This window comes from Octopus bimaculoides, chromosome 28 (genome assembly GCF_001194135.2).
Source record: "Octopus bimaculoides isolate UCB-OBI-ISO-001 chromosome 28, ASM119413v2, whole genome shotgun sequence".
Lineage (NCBI taxonomy): Eukaryota > Metazoa > Mollusca > Cephalopoda > Octopoda > Octopodidae > Octopus > Octopus bimaculoides.
Genome location: NC_069008.1, coordinates 16,352,415 through 16,359,105, shown reverse-complemented (window position 1 = coordinate 16,359,105; position 6,691 = coordinate 16,352,415). Strand labels below are relative to the sequence as shown.

The 6,691-nt window shown below is 38.7% G+C and overlaps 2 protein-coding genes across 2 annotated transcripts in view; both read right to left on the bottom strand.

Annotated features, from left to right (window-relative positions):
* The window catches only part of LOC106868496 (zinc finger protein 93), a 6,930-nt gene extending 5,637 nt beyond the window's left edge, over positions 1–1,293 (bottom strand). The window contains exon 1 of the mRNA XM_052977541.1: positions 1,189–1,293. The gene's annotated coding sequence lies outside the window, so the exon portion shown is untranslated. The remainder of the gene's footprint in view (positions 1–1,188) is intronic.
* The window catches only part of LOC106868506 (zinc finger protein 271-like), a 36,172-nt gene continuing 29,881 nt past the window's right edge, over positions 401–6,691 (bottom strand). Inside the window, exons 2-3 of the mRNA XM_052977536.1 lie at positions 3,494–3,595; positions 401–1,312 (exon numbers count right to left, since the gene is read on the bottom strand). The gene's annotated coding sequence lies outside the window, so the exon portion shown is untranslated. The remainder of the gene's footprint in view (positions 1,313–3,493; positions 3,596–6,691) is intronic.

Genomic DNA, 6,691 nt, shown 5'->3' with positions numbered 1-6,691 from the left:
GGTCCCGGGTTCAGTCCCACTGCGTAGCATCTTGGGCAAGTGTCTTCTACTATAGCCTCGGGCCGACCAAAGCCTTGTGAGTGGATTTGGTAGACGAAACTGAAAGAAGCCCATCGTATATATGTATATATATATATATATGTATATATGTTTGTATGTGTGTGTTTGTCCCCCCAACATTGCTTGACAACCGATGCTGGTGTGTTTATGTACCTGTAACTTAGCGGTTCGGCAAAAGAGATTGATAGAATAAGTACTAGGCTTCTAAAGAATAAGTCCTGGGGTCGATTTGCTCGACTAAAGGTGGTGCTCCAGCATGGCCACAGTCAAAAGACTGAAACAAGTAAAAGAGTAAAGAGTAAAAGAGGTAAAATATGTAAAAATAAGGCAAAAAATTGGATTTAAGTAGAATCAACTTTTTTGTTTTAAAAAACATACAGACATTGTTTATTCTTTATTTTACAGCTTTGATAATGAGTGGTGAAGAAATTGCAATTAGAGCCATTTTACACCACTTGCACAAGAAAGGACTGAGTGCAAGAGAAGCGGCAAAAGGAATTAATTCTATGGAAAGCCCACATGCTTCAGACTTTTCAAGGAAGGTGACACCAGTCTGAAAGATAAATGAAGATCAAGGAGACCTGTTGTGGAAGATGGGACCTTACTTGAAATGGTCGAACAATAGCTAAGCACAAGCACTTGTACATCGTGGGCAGGACATGGTCTTTCATAAAGCACCATCAACTGACACCTCCATAAGCTAGGTATTGCGAACATACACTGCTGAGAAGTTCCTCAAGAACTGACCAATGACCAGACTCAAATAACTGCTGGCAAATCCTTCAGATGCTTGTTGACATTAAATTGTAAACAGGGGATGAAAAATGGATTTAAATTCGTAATCCTAATGAGAGAAACCACTGTCTTCATAACCTGTTGTCAAACAAGGGTTGCTTGAGCAGAAGGTCAGGCTGTGTGTTTGGTGGAATATCAAGGGGGGGGGGGGTATATTGTACTTTGAGCTTGTCCCAGACGGCTGTGTTGTGAGTGCTAAGCTTTATGCTGAACAACTGCAGCAAGTATATGATGCTTTGAAAGCTTGCTACCCAGCATTGGTCAATCAAAGACATGTCCCCCTATAGCATGAAAATGCCCCAGCACACACTGTCAAAGTGACTTAGTACAAACTTGGAAGGGCTGGAAGTGCTCCATCACTCTCCCTACAGGTCAGACTTTCCACCATCAGATTGTCACCTTTTCCAAACCAGAGCTCATTTCCTGCATGAATGGAGGTTCAGCAATGTGGATGAGGCTGAAAATAGAGGCAAGGATTTTTTTTGAAAAATGGTATAAGTGTGGAATCGTGTTTGTGGCATAACAGACAAGAGAATATGATAGGATGTGTGTTGATGAATAATAGGTTCTTGTATGTGATTTGAGTGGTGGCACAATGGCCCAGTGGTTAGGGCAGCGGACTCGCGGTCATGATTCCCAGACCGGGCGTTGTGAGTGTTTATTGAGCGAAAACACCTAAAGCTCCACGAGGCTCCGGCAGGGGATGGTGGCGAACCCTGCTGTACTCTTCCACCACAACTTTCTCTCACTCTTACTTCCTGTTTCTGTTGTGCCTGTAATTCAAAGGGTCAGCCTTGTCACACTGTGTTATGCTGGATATCCCCGAGAACTACGTTAAGGGTACACGTGTCTGTGGAGTGCTCAGCCACTTGCACGTTGATTTCACGAGCAGGCTGTTCCGTTGATCGAATCAACTGGAACCCTCGACGTCGTAAGTGACGGAGTGCCAACAACAATGTAATTTGTTTGAATATTAATTAAATCTTGAAATACATAAAAAACTTTTGACTCAACCTGGTACCTCAGGGGCTGTTCAAAAGCTCCTGCCTTTAAGGACATCATGAAAAGCTTGGTTGGAGGTTCAACCTTCCAAGTTCTTTTACAGAGCTTACAAAAACTGAAGGAGTGCTGCAATAAGTGTGAATCAGAGGGGAATGTGTTGGATTGAGTCATAATCAACTGATCCTCCTGTATTTTCTTTTACCTAAAGCCAGAAACTTTTCAGCAACCCCTTGGATACATGTACAAAAATAATTGTCATCGGGACAGAGATTTGGCTGTTAAACAATATCTCAAAAAGGGAAACCATCGCGAGTATGGTTATTGCCATGTGATTATAGTTAAATCAACAAAAGCAATTACATAGTTTAGAAGGGAAATGCAGTTATAAAATTTTGATGCTGTCATCATCATCATCATCATCATTTAACGTCCGTTTTCCATGCTGGCATGAGTTGGACGGTTCGACTGGGGTCTGGGAAGCCAGGAGGCTGCACCAGGCTCCAATCTGATCAGGCAATGTTTCTACAGCTGGATGCCCTTCCTAATGCCAACCACTCTGAGAGTGTAGTGGGTGCTTTTTATGTGCCACCAGCACAGGGGCAAGAGGAGCTGGCATCGAATGCATACTGAATTTTAGCAATGACACAGTCAAACTTTTGTATGGATAGATATATGTGTAGTTAAGTTACATTTTTGAGCAAATGATTTACCACAGATAGCACAGTGAAATGGTTTCTCTCCTGTATGAATACGTTTGTGTTTAGTTAAGTTAGGACTTTGAGAGAATGATTTACTACATACATCACAGCAATAAGGCTTCTCCCCTGTGTGAGTACGCTTGTGTTTAGTTAAAACACTATTTTCCGAGAATGATTTACCACAGATATCACAGTGAAATGGTTTCTCTCCTGTATGCATACGTATGTGTTTAGTTAAGTCACTATTTCCAGAGAATAATTTACTACAGATAACACAGTGATATGGCTTCTTCCCTGTATGAATACGTTTGTGGTTAATTAAAACACTGTTTTGAGAGAATGATTTACCACAGATATCACAGTGAAATGATTTCTCTCCTGTATGAATGGGTTTGTGTGAAGTTAAGTCACTACTTCGACAAAATGATTTACCACAGATATCACACTGATATGGTTTCTCTCCTGAATGAATGCGCTTGTGTCTACTTAAGTTAGCATTTTCAGAGAATGATTTATCACAGATATCGCAGTGATATGGTTTTTCTCCCGTATGAATACGTTTGTGTATAGTCAATACACTGCTTCTAGAGAAAGATTTACCACAGACCTCACAGTGAAATGGTCTCTCACCTGTATGAATACGTATGTGTCTAGTTAAGTCAATATCTCTTGAGAATAATTTACCACAAATTTCACAGTGATATGATGTCTTGCATAATTTTTTTGACATCTCTTCAAAGAACACAAAAACCCAATCCACTGCTATTAACTGTGATCTTCCCTGATACCTAAAGATGTTGAGAAACACCTTCAAAAATATAAGTTTAATTAGAATGCAAAAGCACCAGATGATGAGATGGAGAAATGTTGCTATGAATCTTCGCTCAGAGCGAAGATTTCATAGCAATTCAACCATAGATTTATAGCAGTAGGGTTACATCTGTTTCCTCAAACATTTTCCTTTAGCCTTTCAAACATGATGAATATTCCAGATGTTTCCTATGTACAAAAGTTGTTTTGTGCCAATGTCATCCATTAATCTGAAATAATGAAGAAACAATATTAGATATAGAGGAGAGATCAAAACGGAAATGTTACAACATTTCTGTATTGATGAATAAATTACATCATATAACATTGTGTGAAACCTACATATTTGTAAACTGTAGCTACAGCTTCAAATTGTGTGTATGCATGCATGCCTATATATATATATATATATATATATATATATATATATATATATATACATATATAAAAGAGAGATTCTGTTTGTTTGTCCCACAAAGTGAAACTAAAACCAGACACCATCTTTATGATTTTCTTTCTTCTCTATCCGTCTATTTTTCCTCTCTTCCTTTCTTTCTCTCTCTCTTTCCCTCACTAAAAGAACACACACACACACACACATCAAATGTTACATTTCTCTGTCAAAACACTGAAGCAAGAATAAAAGAACACACACACACATATATGTATATTCCTGTTTCAGTTGTTTAATACAGTATCCTCTCTCTCTCTCTCGCTACCAGTTGTTCCAAGAGGAACAAAAGTGGATGAGTTCATTGCTTCAATGAAGTCTTCTGTATTATGGCATCATGTGAAAACACATCAACTTTCAACAAATATGAGATCGAGGCTTGCAAGACATCAATCAGCTGAACTATTTGCAGAGCAGCTTTTGAATCTTGGTGAAGGGAGAATCCAATTGATGAAGATGAAATCTTTTGTAATCATCACCATCATCATCGTTTAATGTCTGCTTTCCATGCTAGCATGGGTTGAATACAAATTGGATCTGTGAGTGACCTATCCTGGCTCCAAAAAATGTTGCAGTACATAGCATTAATAATATGTTATTGAATAAACTTCTGGGAGAAATATTCACTTATAACTCAATTGACAATGTTGTTGATGATCAGGATTGTGTTAACTACTCCATCAAATTTTTGAATTCACTAGAATTCACTAGGTATCTTCTACTATAAAAAGCCTTGGGAGTAGATATTGTTGACAGAAACTGAAAGAAGCCCGTCGTGACACGTAAAAGCACCCACTACACTCTCTGAGTGGTTGGCGTTAGGAAGGGCATCCAGCTGTAGAAACTCTGCCAAATTAGATTGGAGCCTGGTGTTGCCATCCGGTTTCACCAGTCCTCAGTCAAACCGTCCAACCCATGCTAGCATGGAAAGCGGACGTTAAACGATGATGATGATGATGATGACTAGAACCACCAGGTACAGCTCCTCATTGTCTTCAGCTGAAAAAAAGGGACTCCTATTATGCTATTGCATTATTTGTCTCAACCAAAATTTTCTTTCTTCATGCTCCTGGTGGCACAAATAAAGCATTTGTAACAACACTGCTTCTATCCAAAATAAGGCAACAAAAAAAGAATTGCAGTTGCTGTAGCGTTGTCTGGCTCTGCTGCCACCATTCTCCCTGGAGGACGAACAGCTCATTCTGCTTTTAAATTACTGCTAAAATGACAGTCCAACTTATAACATAAGCAATGGTTCAGGTTCATCAGAATTGTTGCACCAATGCCACCTGATCATTTGGGATGAATGCACCATGTCACATGGAGGTGCAATGGAAGCTCTTGGTAAGACCTTACAGGACATCAGAGGCAACAATAAATCTATGGGTGGAGTTATATTAGTTTTATCAGGAGACTTCAGACAGACATTACCAGTCATTCCGAGATGAACAAGATCTTATTGTTAACCCATGTTTCTCAACACATACAGCTCTTTAACGTTTCATATACCGACCATAAAGATACTTTGATGCGTATATTCTGCAATAACTATAGTTCATTACAGTTATTACAAAATATACATAAGGAAATATCTTAAAGACAAAAATTAAAACCAAAATAGGCGCAAGAGTGGATGTGTGGTAAGTAGCTTGCTTGGCAACCACAGTGGTCCCGGGTTCAGTCCCACTGCGTGGCACCTTGGGCAGGTGTCTTCTACTATAAAAAGCCTTGGGAGTAGATATTGTTGACAGAAACTGAAAGAAGCCCGTCGTGTATATATATGTATGTATGTGTGTGTCTGTGTTTGTCCCCGCAAGATTGCTTGACAACCGATGCTGGTGCGTTTACGTCCCCTTAACTTAGCGATTCGGCGTAAGTGACCGATAGAATAAGTACTAGGCTTACAAAGAATAAGTCTTGGGGACTGTTTGCTCGACTAAAGGCGGTGCTCCAGCATGGCTGCAGTCAAATGATTGAAACAAGTAAAAGACTAAAACAACATACACGAATAAATACCATTTATATCGTTAGAATAAGTGTGTTGATTTCTTATTGCGTAAAACGTGTTTAATGAGTAACTTCAGAGCATAATGTGGAGGAGAAGAGAATTAATATCCATGTGTGACTAGCAACATGAAAAGCTTATCAATTAGCAAATCTGTACTTTACGTTATATATCACACGTAACAGTGGAGTGTGTCTTTTCGAAAATAACAGATCAACATTTCAGTTTGGAAGTATTTTCCTGTCGGTAAAAGCCAGCAAAACGACGACTTGCAGCAGCAAATCTCTTTCTTCCAATGTTGTTATGTGTTTTCCCTTGTATAGAATCACTGGATCGTTGAAAGGGTGCCACATAATAATAACAATTCTATTATTTACAAACGTTATTACAGATTTATTATTATTCAAGTAAATCTTCGTCGACTTACCGTTGTTTGTCACTGTTTCTCAACAGTGGATCAGTGCGTCGACCAAACTGCAGGATTTTCTCCACTTCCAAAGATTCTCAGACATCAACCTTCCCTTTGGCTTCTTTATTCTTTAGACATCAATTCGTATCTCGTCACAAAGAAGCTCATCGCATGTCTTTAACTGCACTTTCCACCTCAAATATATTCGCGTATATCGTAGCGTATCTGATTTACTCTTTCATTAAATATATCTTTATTGTTTTAATAAGTTTTTCAGAGTGAGATAATGATTCCACAAAGGGATACATTGATTAATTGTGACAAATATGAATTGATGTCTAAGAACTGAAGAAATCGCATCATCTTCGTTCGTTTTGTTTGAATTTAGTTGTTAATGTTATTTTCCTGTTTATCATTTGTAATGACTAGAATTCATTATAAATCACCGGGATTTCACCAAA